Source organism: Ornithorhynchus anatinus, chromosome 16, assembly GCF_004115215.2.
Source record: "Ornithorhynchus anatinus isolate Pmale09 chromosome 16, mOrnAna1.pri.v4, whole genome shotgun sequence".
Taxonomy (NCBI): Eukaryota; Metazoa; Chordata; class Mammalia; order Monotremata; family Ornithorhynchidae; genus Ornithorhynchus; species Ornithorhynchus anatinus.
Window position 1 is genome coordinate 40270449 of NC_041743.1, and position 17223 is coordinate 40287671.

General features: G+C 47.1%; 1 non-coding gene across 1 annotated transcript; it reads left to right on the forward strand.

Moving 5' to 3' along the window:
- The first annotated feature begins 15310 nt into the window (after positions 1-15310).
- Positions 15311-15448, forward strand: LOC114817612. The gene has a single exon (XR_003765473.1). It is a non-coding gene; the product is annotated as a small nucleolar RNA SNORA7 (small nucleolar RNA).
- Positions 15449-17223: the final 1775 nt, after the last annotated feature.

The following is a 17223-nucleotide window of genomic DNA, read 5'->3' on the forward strand; positions in this document are numbered from 1 at the left end:
CCTGTCCCTGTTCTTAACTATAAGCTCTTTGTGAACAGGGATCATGTCTCCCTTCTCTTTTGTATTGTACTCTCCGAAGCATTTAGTACAGTGGTCTGCACATAGTGAGCTCTCATTAAGTAGCTTTGATTGATTGATACTAAGCCTTTGGGAAAGTACAATAGAAGCACAAGGCACGTTTCCCGCCCACAAGGAATTTCTTTACTACTTTCCTAAGCCATATAAACCCATCAACCAACTATAGAACTTATGTACATTCGTCCTCAGCATCCGTGAAGACACATATCATCAGATTATGAGTGCTATCCAAGAAATGTAAATATCTCACAACTATCACCATGTACTAAAAATCAGTGTAATTAATATAGAAGTTTTTTCATCAATCAAAATGACTGCCAACAAGTTGGCAGTGCCTTCTCCTTCTAAACCCAGTGAGATTTTGGTTGAATTAGTACTGGGGTGTGGTGAAAACTGGGGTTGGGGCAAAGGTCAGTTTTATGTCTAGAGTTGAGATAAGGTCTAAGGGGTGGGTAATCGCATAATGTTCAATGATTCTGACAGTGAGAATCTCCATACTCTCCTCAGGTAATAATAATATTAATAATAATTTTATGGCATTTGTTAAGCACAGTATTAATCGCTGTGGTAGACACAAGGTAATAAGGCCCCATGTGAGGCTCACAGTCCATGTAGGAGGGAGAACTGATTTTGAATCCCCATTTTGCAGAAGAGGGAACTGAGGTACAGAAGAGGTAAATGACTTGCCCAAGGTCACACAGCACACAAGTGGCAGAGCCTGGGTTAGAATCCAGATCCTCTGACTCCCATCCCTAGGCTCTTTCCCTTAGGCCAAGCTGCTTCCCTGAGATGGTGCTTAATGAGCAATTCACTGAAATTCTCTGGTCCTCCATTTTCTCAACTGTAAAATGGGGATGATGATCCTCCCTCACCTTCAGTTCACAGGATAAAGTGGAATCATTGATTTGGAAGGCTTTAGAAAAATAAAAGCACCCTCAACAATCTAAATATATTTTTGTCATTTGGGGGGGGGGAAAGGATTTAGTCATCTGTTAGAAATTTAAGGGGCATCAGTGGCCTTCAAGACTTGTTTAAAACAGCAACAGGTTGGTCCAGTCCTCCCAGTCCATCTGGGCCATTGAAAATCAGCTCTGACTCACAATGTTAACCTGAGTGGGAGTGGTCCCCACAGGGAATTAAAGATGGCAGATCATGCCCCCATTTTAGCCCAGGGTCCTCAGCACCCTTGATATCCAGGAAGTCAGGCTCTGACCGCCAGTGATGGTGATCCCTTGTGTTTAGTTCCTCTCCAGAAAAATCTCCTGCCTGGACAACAGTCTCTGCTGGCCCTAATATAAATAAATAATTCATTCATTCATTCAATAGTATTTATTGAGCGCTTACTATGTACAGAGCACTGTACTAAGCACTTGGAATGTACAAATCGGTAACAGAGAAAGTCCCTGCCCTTTGACAGGCTTACAGTCTAATCAATCAATCAGTGGTATTTATTGAGCGCTTACTCTGTGCAGAGCACTGTACCGAGCACTTAGGAGAGTATGGAAGAATTAGTAAATAGAATCCCTCTCCTTGAGGAGTTTACAATATAACAGGAGAGAAAGATAATGAAATAAATTACAGGTGATGGAGTGCTATTGGTGCCAGTTTTCTGTAAACACAGGATTTTGTTACAAACCGGGGCAGCTGAAGGAAACCTCATGTGCTGGGTAATTAACACTGTCTCTTGTGCCCCTGTGACTTAATAATGATGGTGTTTGTTAAGCACTTATGTGCCGAGCGCTGTGCTAAGCGATGGGGTAGCTAGAGGGTAATCAGATCAGACACAGTCCCTGTTCGCATGGAGCTCACAGTCGAGCAGGGAGGGAGAGCACGTATTTATTCCCCATTACAACCTGCATGACATTTGTTTTCTTGAGTCACCCTCTTGTCCAAGGCTCAGATCATCCGGGAAGGGTCTGAGCGGGGGCGGGGGGGGAACCTGTTCCCCGGGTAATGTTATTATTTGGAGGTGTTGGGTTGCTTTTGCTGCAAAGCCGCCTCTGAAAGGAAGCAATCTGCTGGAGATTTCGGGTGATTTATCGCAGACGCTGTCAGGCATGGCAGGCCATTGCTATGACAATCTGCGTGCTCTTAGGTGTCACTGCAGCGTGGCACAGTCCCATGTGGGGGCAGGGTGCTGCGTGAGCGGTAAATAATTACACTCCCTCCAAAGCAAGGAAATCCGGAGAGCGGGCCGGGGGTGGCTGGGGGAAGGGCAGAGAGGAAGCGACGGGAAAGAAAAGGAAGGAGATTGCACTTTCCCAAGCATTCAGTACAGTACTCTGCATGGAGTAAGCACTCCATAAACACCAACGATTGCGCGTGGAGGGCGGAAGCAAGATCGAAAGAGGAGAGAGCACGTGAGGAATGGGGTTGATTTGGGTGGTGGTTGGAGCATGGGAAGGAGCTTGGCGCAATTCCATTTCGTGCGAATCTCCCTCCGCCACCCTCATTACCAGTCTAGGAAGGGGCACCGTGGGCAAGGAAACCCCTCCAAACTTAACACCGTGGACAAGGAAACCCCTCCGAACCTACGGTCCCCAGGAGCAACCCATCAATCGATGGTATTTATTGAATGTTTACTCTGGGTAGAGCACTGTTATACTTACACTTACACTTGAGAGAGAACAACAGAGTAAGCAGACTTTAATCCTGCCTTCAAGGAGCTAGTAGTGTAACAGGGGTGGTAGACCCTAAAAACAATTGTCATCTACACACCTGAACTTTCGCCCTCAAGCACTTTGAGATTCAGCTTCCTCCATATTCTCACAGCTCCATTGTAATTCCGGTTGCTTCCCTTACCTATAATTGTTTTTAGGGGAGGAAATAGGACGGAGAGGTGAAAGAGCAATCCATCACTCATATTATTGAACACTTGCTATATGTAGATCGCTGTACTAAGCTCTTGGGAGAGTACGGTATAACAGAGTTGGTAGACACGTTCCTTCCCACAACAAAATTTTCATCTAGAGGATCTACACTCTACAGTCCAGTTTAATCAGGGAAGGCTTCCAGAAGGAAATGTGATTTCAGAAGGGCTTTGAAGATGGGGAGAGCAGAGCCTGCCAGATGTGAAGGACAGGAAGGAGGCCTCTTTTTTTAAAATGATTTTTGTTTAGCACTTACTATGTGGCAAGCACTGTTCTGGGCACTGGGGTAGATACCAGTTAATCAAGTCAGACGTAGTTCCGGTCCTGCACGAGACTCACAGTTTAAATAGGATGGAGAACAGGTATTTCATCCCCATTTAACAATGGAGGAAACTGAGACACAGAGAAGTGAAGTGACTTGCTTAAGGTGAAATAGCAGGCAAGTGTCAGAGTCAGAATTGGAACCCCGGTTTTCTGATTCCCAGGCCCAGGGTCTTAACTGCTAGTTGAATCTGCTTCCTAGAGCAACTTGAGCAAAAGGCTTGAGCACAAGGTCTAACGGTCAATAGAGAGAGAGACGAGAGTACCTGTTGGTTTTAGAACAATTGCCAGACTCCTCATCCTGAGTTCCTTTGCTCAACTGGATGGAAGCCCCCGGTCTGTCAGACACTATTTTAAATTCCAGACCCATGCTTCCGGTCCAGAGCCCAAGGAGCAATCTATCTCCTCAGGGGATGAGAGCACCCACCCTTAACCCAAGCTTGTAAAGTGCCCTCGTTATTCAAGGATGCTTTATGTATCTGAGGAGCATTACCTCATTCAGTTTAAAGAACCTTGACTTAGAACCTACAAAGCCACCGAAACCAATCTGAAACGTCCGGATTTAACAGAGAGATTCCCGAGTTCCGCCCATAGATCACATCATTTTCCATCCCTTTCTTCTTTGTCTTATGGTAAACGACGGTCTTATGAAAAGAGAATCAGAAAAGGGCCCAGAAATTAGAGCTTCATCAGCTCGCCCCGGCCCACTTGGGGCCAAGACGGCTTTCAAACCCAGCCCCAGAGACCTGGAGACTGCAGGCTTTGAAAATGAAAGGTAAATATTTCAGCTGTGAAGGGCTTCACCCCGACAGGTAGGAATCTCTCAGAAGCAGACACATCACCGCAGTTTTCCCCGCTCCTGATATCAGAGTCTCCGGTTCGTGAAGGTGCGTCATTTCCACTTGAGCCAATTTTGGAAGCCAGGGGAGGGTGGGAGAAAAAAAAAATCCCTGCCCCAGTGGAGCAGGTGAATTTTTTTTAATAGTTTTTGTTAAGCGCTTACTGTGTGCCAGGTACTGTTCTAAGCACTGGGATGTATTTCATCTCAAATGCCATCAAGTTGTTTCCACTTCAAAGTGATTTTATGGACATATTTTCTCCAGAACGTCCTATCTTCTGCCATAAGCACTGGGGTAGATACAAGGTAATCGCACAGGGCTCACAGTCTTAATCCCTATTTTACAGATGAGGGAACTGAGGCACAGAGAAGTGAAGTGACTTGCCCAAGGTCATGCAATAGGCAAATGGCGGAGCTGGGATTAGAACCCAGGTCCTCTCATTCCCAGACCCGTGCTCTTTCCACTAGGTCACACTGCTTCTCACGTTGCCCGAAGTTTACAGAGATGAAGGCCCTCATCCAGAGAAGAAATAAGTTGGGAGGTTCCCTGTAGACTGTAAGGTCCTTGTGGACAGGGAGGGTGGAAACCGACTCTGTTATATTGTACTCTCCATGGACAGCGTGGACGAGACCATCGTGCAGAGGGACACGAAGACCTTGGGCCCAGGAAGATTCTATCTGATCCAAAATGGCCCCAGCCTGCCAACTCTACGGATGAAAATTCAATCAATAATATTGAATTAATTCTAATTACATTGACTAAACTGTAAGCTCGTTGTGGGCAGGGTATGTATCTGGTATATTGTTATGCTGTGCTCTCCCAAGTGCATAGTACAGTGCTCTGCACATAGTAAGTGCTCAATAGATATGATTGATTGATTGATTGATTGAAGTACTCAATTGGCTTGCCTTAACCTCTCTTACCCCTCTGATTTCCTACTACAACCCAGTCTACGCACTTGGCTCTTCTAACTCCAACTTACTTTTTGTACATCAGGCTCTTCTATCTCACTGCCGACCACTTCCTCACATCCTCCCTCTGGCCTGAAACTCCCTCCCCCTTCATAGGCAACAGATCGCAACTCCCCTCACCATCAAAACCCTCATAAAATCACTTCTCTTCCAAGGGGCCTTCCCTGCTTAAGCCCTCATTTCCCTATTCCCTCCCTACTGCATCACCTATGCACTGGGATCTTTTCTCTTTAAGCACTTGCTATTCACCCCACCCTCAACCCCACAGAAGTTACGTACATAGCCATAATTTATTTTCATATCTGTGTTTCCCTCTAGACTATAATCTTCTTGTAGGCAGAGAGCGTGTTTACCAACTGTGTTGTATTATATTCTTTAGTACAGTGCTGTGCACAAAGTAAGCACTCAATAAATCCGACAATTACTATCCCCCACTTCAAAGCCTAATAGAAGGCACATTTCCTGACTAAGCCCTCGTTATCTCCCACTTCCTTCTGCGTTGCCCTGACTTGCTCCCTTTATTCATCCCCACCTCTCAGCCCCGCAGCACTAAGTACATATCTGAAGCAGCGCGGCTCAGTGGAAAGAGTGTGGGCTTGGGGGTTGGATGTCATTGGTTTGAATCCTGGATCTGCCACTTGTCAGCTGTGTGACTGTGGGCAAGTCACTTAACTTCTCTGTGCCTTAGTTACCTCATCTGTAAAATGGGGATAAAGATAGTGACTCTCATGTGGAACAGTTTGATTACCCTGTATCCACCCCAGTGCTTAGAACAGTGCTCTGCATATAGTAAGCACTTAAATTTATTTGTTTATATTCATGTCTGTCTCCGCCTCTAGACTGTAAGCTCCTTGAGGGCAGGGAATGTGTTTATTTATTGTTCTGTTGCACTCTCCTAAGCAATTAGTACGGTGCTCTGCACACAGTAGGTGCTCAGTAAATGCAATTGAAGGAATGAATGAATTGATTAATTAATACCCCCCTCCAGAAAAAAACCAAACACTTAGGACTGTTCTCCGCACATAGTAAATGATCAGTCCATACCACTGATCAATTGAGCCACGAAAGTTAAAACTGGGAATCCGAGTGAAAGAGGTGAAACACAAGCTCCAGATGGACCGAGCATTGGGAGGTGAGAGGGGTTGTGTCTGGAAGAGGGGAAAGCGAGAGACTCCGATGGGTTTTTACCGTAAACGAAGAGAGCAAATTGGACTGCCCTACAAAAAGGGCTACCGGCAGCTGAGATATCAGCACAAAGCACAAAGGCAAAATACACAAATGCTCCTCCATTAATGCCAGAAGCCCTAAAATATGAAATAGGCAAATTAGAATTCTTGGCGGCTGATGAGACTCTTTATATAATAGACTTCTGTGGAGACTCGGTAGAGGGAAAGAAACCAATGGGATGTTGTGTTGCCAGGCTTTAAACCTTAGAGGAATGACCACGTAGGCAGAAAAGTGGAACACTATGGGAGACAGCATAGATGGTAATTACGAAAAGATCTAAATGGGAAAGGGCTGTATCTTTGCGTCATTTACTGAATGCTGACTGAATCTAGGCTCTATATTAAGCACCTTGGAGACTACAGTAGGGACAAGGCCTGTCTTCCCCGCACTCAGAAGAATTCCCCGTAAACATGAGGCTCGTAGTCTAAGGAGAAGGAAGAAAAGGAACAACACGGGAACAGTGTGGCTTAGTGGACAGAGCACAGGCCTAGGAATCAGAGGATCTGGGTTCTAATCCCAGCCCCACCACTTATCTGTTGTGTGACCTTGGGCACATCACTTAAATTCTCTGGGCCTCAGTTACCTCATCTGTAAAATGGGGATTAAAACTGTGAGCCCCATGTGGGACAGGGAGTGGGTCCAACCTGATTAGCTTTTACCTACACAAGCGCTTAGTAGGTGCCTGGCACATTTAACGAATACAATTAAAGAGTACTATAAAAACCCTCCCAGGAAAGACCCCCGAACAGATATTTTATCTCCATTTTGCAGATGAGAAAACCGGAGCACAGGGAAGTTTAGAGACTTGCCCAGGTCACCCAGCAGACAAGTTATAAAGCTAGGATTAGGATCTGAGTCTCCTGAATCTCGGTTCCGTTCTCTTTCCGAATAGGCCTTGCTGTTAGAGCTCAGTAAGGGACTACCTTTACATCCCCAAATTGTGGAAGGGATTTCAGTCACATATCAGTTCTTTCGACTACATTCACCTTCATGGATGAAGTCTCTCTGACTAAGGTACTATTTTGATACCTCGCAGGACCTCCAAATGGATGTGAGACTGTGTGCAGTGCACTGTGCTAAGCTCTTGGGAGATTTATAGACTTCAAGCAGTCTGCAGTACCTCTGGTGTTCTTTTGCAGGGGTTACGCTGATTAAATCCTCTCTGCCAAGCCAGGGATGGAACCGCTTTAATCGATGGGTTGTTAAGGAGGGTGACATCCCCAGTGGGGGATTTTGGGGGGACCGATGGCAGGGCTGCTGAAGAATGACTCCCCTGTTGAGGACCATGAAACACCCAGATGAGGACCTTTCGGGTCCATTTTTCTTACCTTCCCTCTAAAACAATAAGCTCATCATGGGCAAGGAATGTGTCAGTTCTCTTGTACTCTCCCAAGTGTTTAGAACAGTGCCCTGCACATGGTAAGTGCTCAATAAATACGATTGTTAGATTGACTGATCGATTGATCCCTGTATCTGAGCCAGGCATCCGCCCGCTTCTCCCCCCAGTTCATCAGCACAAGCTGAACAAGTGGAGGTGGAGAGATTGTCTTTGAAAAGCACAAGAAGGGAATCGGGGCTCCCAAACCCTTTTGTATGCGATGAAAAGTCTTGAAAATGATCAGGGAAAGCATCAAGGTAACCTTTGAAGGAAGAGGTCTCAAGGGAGGTGTAAAACCTGAGGTCAGCCCGTGTGTAATGGCAGCGTGTGTATCTCCCCGCTGGCATCCCTCCCGCTGCTGTCTACGGGTGAACTGCGAGGAATCATTTGAATAGGATCAGAAGAGTGCCTAGAATTCTCACCGGGAGTCTTTACCCATCGTTCCCAGCTAGGTTGGGCCACGGCATTCCGGACTGAAGCTGTTCAGGTAGTTCCAAGGGGAGAATTCAGCCCTGGTTGGACTCCCTTGGGTCTTGCCAGAAGCTAGGATGAGCGAGGCTGGGCTGGCCCACTGTCCCTCCCATCCCTCTTGCCTAGAACTCCCTCCCCCTTTTTTTATAATAAACCACCATGCTCCCCACCTTAATAAAATCACATCTCCGCCAAGAGGCCTTCCCCGATTAAGCCCTCTTTTCCTCTGCTCCTTTTCCCTTTTGGATACCTGCACAATTGGATCTATAGCAGCGTGGGCTAGTGGCTAGAGCACGGGCCTGGAAGTCAGAAGGACCTGGGTTCTAATCCCAACTCCCCCACTTGTCTGCTGTGTGACCTTGGTCAAGTTACTTCACTTCTCTGTGCCTCAGTTCCCTCATTCATAAAATGGGGATTAGGACTGTGAGCCCTACAAGGACTGTGTCCAACCTGATTATCAAGCGCTTAGTACAGTGCTCTGCACACAGTAAGCACTCAATAAATACAATGGAATGAAATCTTGTATCTACCCCAGTGCTTAGTGCAGTGTTTGGCGCATACTAAGCACTTAACAAATACCACAATTATCATTATTATATCCTTTAAGCACTTGCTATCCACACCAGGGCACTTTTGTTTATAGCTGTAATTTATTTTAATGTTTGTCTCCCCATCTAGACTGTAAACTCCTTATGGGCAGGGAACAAGTGTGCCACCTCTGTGGTATTGTACCCTCTCAAGCGCTCAGTACAGTGCTCTGCACACAGTAGGTGTTCCATAAATATGATTGATTGGTCCCTCCTAACCACCATCACCCTCATAACTCCCATCTCCACCATCACCCTCATCACCTCCATCATACCTATCGCTCTCACCTCCCTATTGCTCCCTTCACTTCCAATACCCCTCTACTGCTGCCCTGGCCCCCCACGGTCCCTATGGGATTGGAGCTTCCAGGGGTAGATGTTGCCAGGAGACAGCCCCAAACCAAATCTCTATTCCCCCCAGCAGGCCCTTCTGGTGGATGGCCTTGGCAGGGGAAATTAGAATGAAGGAGGGTTCACCTTCAAAGCATTATTATGGTCACATCTCCTCCAAGAGGCCTTCCCCAATTAAGTCCTCTTTTCTCCGGCTCGCTCTCTCTTCTGCGTCGTGGACGCACTTGAATCTGTCCCCTCTGGACATTTGCTATTCGCCCTACCCCCACCCTCACAGCACCTATGAACATATCTTTAAATTATATATTATAAATGACTTATTTATTCATATTAATGTCCATCTCCCCTTCTAGCCTGTAAGCTCAGGGTGGGCAGGGAACGTGTCTGCTAATTTTGTTGTACTGTACTCTCCCATCTCTGCTCAGTAAAAACAGTTGATAGATCGATTGGAAGTGCAGAGGAGAACACAATGGTGTTGGGACCCGCAGTTTTCCAGCAGCCCTGGGGCAGAGCAAACAGAAAGGAGTGGGATGGAGGGCAGTGGAGCAGTAGCAAATCTTCCATTTTCCAAGATTTATTGTCCCACAGCCTGCGCATGATCCCTAACCCGGTCTCCCCCAACAGTCTCCCTCATCCAGGGGGACTTGACCAGCACGGAACCCACCTAGAGCGGGGAGATGTGGCTTACCCAGAAAGCGTTGGCTCCCAGACTGCTCTGTGACAGGCTGCATCAACTACGGGGCAGCACACTGGCAGGTATATCTCGGTTCACCAATCTCTAAACGAGAGGAGGATTAGAAAGTCTGATTTACTCCGCTCTTCTGGAGAGCCAAAAGAGTTGAGGTGGGTTATGAATTCCTATCAACTGAGTCTATTCATTTTAACTAAGTGTGGCGCAGAGAGGGGAGAAAAAGAAAAGGAGGAAGCTGGGCATGCTAGGGAATGGTGAAATGGATTAAACAATAGGTTTGGATAGGAATAAATGTCATTATGTAAGGTAATGCTCTTAAACCACAAAAGGCTGGAGGCTTCCTCGGCCCCATGGTATTGGAACTACCCCGACTCCAGGAACCTCCAGCGGGCCTCAGTCTAATCCGCTGACAAAGTCATTACAGGGGAGCCGTTTCATTTGGTCGAGGCGGAAAGTGACGGCCGGACATTGTATTCATTCATTCAATGGTATTTATTGAGCGCTTACTATGTGCAGAGCACTGTACTGAGTGCTTGGAATGTACAAATCGGTAACAGATAGAGACAGTCCCTGCTCTTTGACGGGCTTACAGTCTAATCGGGGGAGACAGACAGACGAGAACAGTGGCAATAAATAGAATCAAGGGGAAGAACATCTCATTAAAACAATAGCAAATAAATAGAATCAGGGTGATGTACATCTCATTAACAAAATAAATAGGGTAATGAAGATATATTGTATGGCTATGCCGTCTCTCCACCTCAGGAAGGAAGCCCCCAGAGGGCAAGGACGGAGGGTGTCTTTCTAGCTCCAACTGAGAGGGCTCGGAAATGCTCCAGAAGGACTCCCACTTCTAGAATGATGGGTGAGAGAAAGAGGGTGCAGAAGAGGGGTGGGGGGAGGACACGGAGACCCGAGGGGGAGCTTAGAGGGAGGAAAGCTTGAAAGGAAAGGGAGATTGGAGAGAGAGGAGCTTGGAAGGAGGGAGAACTTGGAGGGAAAGGAGTTTGGAGTTAGGGGAGCTTGGAAGAAAGGGGAGACTGTGGAAGGAGGAACATGCAGGGAGAGGAGCTTTAGGGGGTTTCCCAAAAGGGAGGGGATCTCGCAGGCCCGGGAGCTTGTTTGTCAGGTGAGAGAGGTCATGCGGTGAGAGTCCTGGGCAGGGAGTCCCAAGCAGGCTCTCCTCACGGCCTTGCTGGGTGACCCGGAACAGGCCGCTTCGCTTCCCTGGCCTCCGTTTCCCCATCTGAAAAATGGGGAGAATGCCGCCTGCTTCTCTCATCTCCCTGAGTTGTCGAGAGGATAGATGAGAGAGTGGAAAGTTATTACAGCTACCGCCGGAGTCAAATCGATTTTCACGGGTGCATAGCTCCCAGAGGGGAGCCATCATCAGACTGTCCTACTGCAAGGAGTTAATGCGTCTGCTTTCCCCTTCTTCCCTGTGCTGACATGCAAAATGGCTCTGCCACATTCCGTCAGCCGGAGAGCCGGCACATTTCATCTTCGCGCTCGGAATAACTCACCCTCCCGACGTGCTTAGGAAAACACAGAGAGGCCTTATAAAGGAGACCTGCTGAAGACCCCATCCATCCCTGGAAAAGTCCCAGGGAGGCCCGGAAACTTTCCTGGGCCACTCCGCGGTGACCAGAAGAAAGGGCTCCTCGGGCCTAGCGTGGGATGCTCAGCCTCTTGCCATCTCCCACTCTGATGTTGAGAGGCACTAGTGGCCAATCTTCAGAGTGGCCTTCTGAAGAGAGAAAAGCAGACTGCTGTTTTGCCCAAGAAGGGGTGCCTTAATCTCTGGGACCCAAGATGGGGTGCTTTGATCTTGAGGATCAGAATAGGGTGCCTTTATCTTCAGGACCCAAGCTGATGTGCCTTCATCTTCAGGACCCCAGATGGAGAGGCTTAATCTCAATAATCTAAGACGGGGTGCCTTAATCATCAGCGGAAAAAAACAGGGTGAGAGTGCTTTCTGGCCTGCTTTCTTTTCAGGACCTACTGGGTGAAAATGAGCTTCGACTGTAAACTCGTTGCTGGCAGGGAATGTATCTAACAACTCTGTTACTATGTACCCTCCCAAGTGCTTAGTGTAATGCTCTGCACACGTTCAGCGCTAAATAAATACCACTGATTGATTGAAAGCCTGTTCTTGTCCCCTGGCCTGACAGTAATCAGTCCATTATATTTATTGAGCGCTTATATAGTGGGTGCAAACCACTATAATTATAATAATAATAATAATGATGGTATTTGTTAAGCCCTTACTATGTGCCGAGCACTGTTCTACGCGCTGGCATAGACACAAGGAAATTGGGTTGTCCCACGTGGGGCTCACAGTCTTAACCTCCATTTTACGGATGAGGTAACAGAAGCACAGAGAAGTTAAGTGACTTACCCAAGGTCACACAGCAGACAAGCGGCAGAGCTGGAATTAGAACCCGTGTCATCTGACTTCCAAGCCCGAGCTCTTTCCACTGAGCCGTGCTGCTTCTCTAATGTAATCCCGTGGGAGAGTCCAATATAACAGAGATGGTAAACACGTTCCTGCCCACAGCAAGCTTAGGAATAGCTTTTAAGCACACCGGAGCGACAGCTGAAGATTTTTTCCTAAGGTGGGAGGGGAGGGGAGACAGCGGTGGGGGTGTTCGAATGGACCTCAGGGAAGGGAATGAAGAAAGACAAGTGAGAGAGGCCATTAGAAGCCATCGACAGGCAGACTTCACCTGACTCCTCCATCCCCCGCTTTCTGAGCATGCCAAAGGCAGGTGGCGGGCTTACGTTCGCGGCTGTCAATAAAAGCCCAAATGTGGTTGTGGCAGTCTGGGGATTAATGCAAATTCAAAGACTATATTTAGCAGTAATTTAGCCGTCATCAGTCAAGGGGGGAAAAAAATTCCAAAATCTAATGGTTATTCATAGAGACGCTACATTCCACTGATGGAGGTGGAAATGCTTATTATTATTATTAACCCGGTCGGGCCTGGCTACAGCCCAGGCTTCCTCTCTGGGGGTGGGAGGGGTTGACGGAGGATATCCCCCGCCTTGCGGAACAGGCCTGGTGTGGTGGGGTTGAACGGGGACGTAGGATCTTCCGTCGGAGGGCAAGCGATCAGGAGTCCGACGGCAAGAGGAGGGGGGGAGTAATCTTTAATCAATCAGTCCACAGTATTTAGTGAGCACCTACCACGTGTAGGGCCCCACGTGGAGTGCCTGGATGAGGACAATTAGTGGACACGGCCCCTGGGCCTCAAGGAGCTTACAATCCTGCGGAGAAAACAGACACTAAAATCCCCTAGCTAGTTTGGCAGGAACCCACGGAGATTACCGATTACAGATGAGCTTTAGGGGAGGGAAAATTAGACACCTGTCAGACTGATGACAGAATTTTCATCAGTCAATGGTATTTATTGAGCTCTTGCAGTGTGCAGAGCACTGTGCCCACAGCATTTCTGTCCCACAGCACTTTTGTACATATCAATCAATGGAATTGATTGAATGCTTACTATGTGCACTTGGAAGAGTACAGCACAACAGAATTAGTAGACATGTTTCCCGCCCTTAAAGCACTTATAATTCATTATAATGTCTGTCTCCCCCACTGGATTGTAAGCTAAACCATAAAACTATGCGCAGAGAACTGTCTGTCAACTCTGTCTTATTGGATTCTCCCAGGCACCTGGTACAGTACTCTGCACATAGTAATCATTGATTGATGATTGATTGATTGATTGATCGACTGCCCCAGATGCCGACGGAGCTTGTACGTGTTGGGAGGACCTCTGGAGGAACGGGGCAGGGACACCTTCTTTGCACGACCATTAACGAATAATAGCCAGCCCAGTTTATATCCTCACTGCCTCTGGATTCAGTCCTCCCGTTCTGGCCTGCCACAGTGGTGACTTTTATGAGCTTGTTGGTCATGCTGATCATGCATAGCCAAACTAAGAACCCTCTAATATTCCATGACGGTACTGTCTTCTCCCAATCCAAGGTCCCCTGCTTTTGTGCCGGAACACCAGGAATTTTTTAATACCTGCCACCTACTCTTTCTCCAGTCCAAGTCACACCGATCACGTGCCGGCAAACCCAGAATATTCTAATATTCCATGCCAGCAGTTTCTTCTTACAATCCAAGTTATGCTGGTCTTGCACCACCAAACCAAACACATCCTACTATTCCATTCCATCCCTCTGCTTTCTTCTCCAGTGCCGAGTCCACTAAAAAGCACAGTCACTTTAGCAAGGGTGTTCCCAGGATTCCATCTCCAATAGGAGCTACAGGATGCTTGGAGGATACTGCTAAATCCAATACTGCTAAATTCCCCCTCTGGCTAAATCCCTTATTTTGGATTGTTTTATTGTATGCCTAGTACACTGCATTGCACACAGTAAGTGATCAAAAAATACAAATGACTGATTGACTGACTGATCCCTAACTTTCCTTCAACAATCTTGCCCACGAACGTGTCCAAGGCCCTCTTGGCCTGACTTTTTTCAGCCTCCACAAAGAATTCCAGATTCATTCATTCCTTCACTCTACTTATTAAGTGCTTCCTGTGTGCAGAGCACAGTACTTAGTGCTTGTGAGCGTACCAGACACATTCCTGGCCCACATCCCTGCCCCAGCTGGGTGGAGAAGCTTCTCCTCCTCTCTGCCAGTGGGGAGGTGCCTAGCAGAATGGACTTTCTCATGTGTGGGACGGGTGGTGATCTGGAACAGAAACCCAGACTTCTGACTTCTGGACCCAAGCACTCTCCATTATACCACAGTGTCTCCCCTGAATTCGATGGAGGCAATTAAATTCTTCAGATTCAACTCCAGTCCAAGGCTGTGCAATGCATTCATCCATACAGTTCAAGCCACTCCACCACCATCATAATCATCATCATCATTAATGGTATTTACTGAGCACTGTCTGGGTGAAGAGCACCATGTTTAGTACTAAGCACTTGGAAGAGTATAATACAAGAGAGCTGGTAGACATGTTCCTCGCTTCTGTCTAAATCTCCCAGTTAATTTGGGAGAAAATGAGTCTTCCACTCTTCATTACCCAGATTGACCGTCCACAATGAATTCCAACCCTCGGCTTCGCTCTGCACTGGATGAACCAGTTCCAGAAGGGTTAAATTCTCTTTTTTTTCAACCTCACTTGAGACATACAGATGTCATTTCAGATCGTGCAGTCAGCACTTCGAATTTGAGAGCAGCCGGGAGAAGGAATTACTACAAATAATCAGGCTAATATGAGGTAATGGATGGAAGGAGATTGATTACTGTGCCCTAATTCAATTGAGGGCTGATGACATAGATGGAGGGAGTGAAATCTGAGTTGTTCAATAGGCTCTCAAACCCTCAGAATAGCCATAACATGACTTGAACCTAGAGGTCCTAATGATTCCATGGAGTTGGGGATGACGCAGGCTCCAAACAGGAGAGTTGATTCTTTAGATGTCTTCACCTTGGTCTGCCATGGGAGCCTCTCAAAGTCCTCCTCCCTTAGACTTCTGGTAAATGACTTTAATTCCCTCTCAGGGTCACACCTGGAGAGTTTCCAGTATTCTACCAGTCACAACTATAGGAGGGAGAGTCAAGCAGAGGCATACCCGTTCCATTCTTAGCTTGGGCAGTGGCTAGTGAGTGGAAGACAATCTGCTACAAGTCAAAACTCCCCTGTGCTGGGCAGCAGGGTCATGGGAGAAGGTCGAGGGTAGAGACTCGTTTACTGTGTTGAAGGAGGCAGTGGTAAACAGCTCCCATATTTTTTACCAAGAAAACTCTATGGATACACTACCAGAAGGATTGCAGATGGAGGTGGGGCCTTCTGGAAGAGATGTGTCCATGGCATTGCTATGGGACGGAGGTGACTTGAAGGCATAAGACAAGACACATTTGTTAAGCGCTTACTGGGTGCCAACCACTGTACTGAGTCCTGAAGTAAATTTAAGATAATCAGAACCTCCATTGAGCTCACAGTCTTAAATAGGAGGGTGAATAGGTTGGAATCACCATTTCATTGATGAGGGAACTGAGGCATAGAAAAGTGAAATGACTTACCCAAGGTTACCCAGAAGGTTAGTGGTGGAGCTGGGATTGGACTCAGGTCTTCTCCCTCTAGACTGTAAACTCAATGTGGGCAGGGAACGTGCCTATTTATTGTTCCCAAACGCTTGGTAGAGTGCTCTGCACGCAGTAAGCGCTCAATAAATGCAATTGACGGACTGACTGACTCTGACTCCCAAGCCCAGGTTCTTTCCACTAGGCCACCCTCCTTGACCTTGATAGGTCACTTTTTCCCTTCCCCTGCCTCCTTATAGGAGCAACCTTCTGTCATCCCAGTGCATTCAGGCAGAAGTCACCTCTCCAGGTGATTTGTTTGAGTAAGCGCAGGTTTGACCCTAATGGATCAATAAGTTGTATTTATTAAGTGCCTACTGTGGACAGGGCGCAGTACTAAGTGCTTGGGAGAGTACAAACAAGAGACGTGGTAGAAACATCCCTTCCCTTAAGGAATTTAGTCTTGGAGGGGAGATATACATTAAAATAGATTATAGGTTCTCATCCCAGCTCCCTGGCCACATCACGCTTACACTCTAGAGGAGACATCAAACTCTGGGCAATACCAGGAGACCAGAGGATGAGGCTGCTTCTCTGTGTGGGTGTGGTTGCCCGGAGGTGTTAATTCACATGTGCTACTGTAAATTTTCCATAACGTCGGTAAACAGTGGATAAGGAAGATCTTTTTTTTTATGGTATTTGTGAAACTCTTGTTATGTGCCAGAAACAGTTCTAAGCACTGGGGTAAGTTACAAACTAATCAGTTTAGACACAGTCCATGTCCCCCATGTGGCTCAAAGTCTTAATCCCCATTTTACAGATGAGGGAACCGAGGAAGAGAAAAGTTAAGTGACTTGCCCAAGGTCATGCAGCAGACAAGTGGCTAAGATGGGATTAGAACCCAGGTCTTTCTGACTCCCAGACTTGTGCTCTTTCCACTAGGCCACACTGCTTCTCAATAACACATCCCTGTAATGTCCCTCTCACCAAATATGGGTCACTCTGGGTGTTATTCTTGTCTCCCCTCCTCCGTGGTGGGTTGGGGGCAGCAGGTGGCTCTTCAGATGCCTGGGCTATGCCCTTCTCATTGCGGGCATTCTGGGATCCAAGAGCCTCCTTGCTTCTCAGCTAAAATCATACTCTGCTTCCATACATATTACAAGGCTTCTGTTCTTCCAGTGAAGTTTTATCCCAGTTTCTCTGGAAACAGCTCCAGTGATTTTCAGAAATCAAGCCTGCTCAGGCGGGGCTAACAGGAGCAGGGATGATGGAGAGAAGAAAAGAAAGAGGGAAGTGAGGAGAAGAAAAAAGTGGTGCAGGAAGAGAGGAACAAAGGAGGCCTTCACTTTTGCCCCATCACTAATTTTTTTTTTTTAATGAT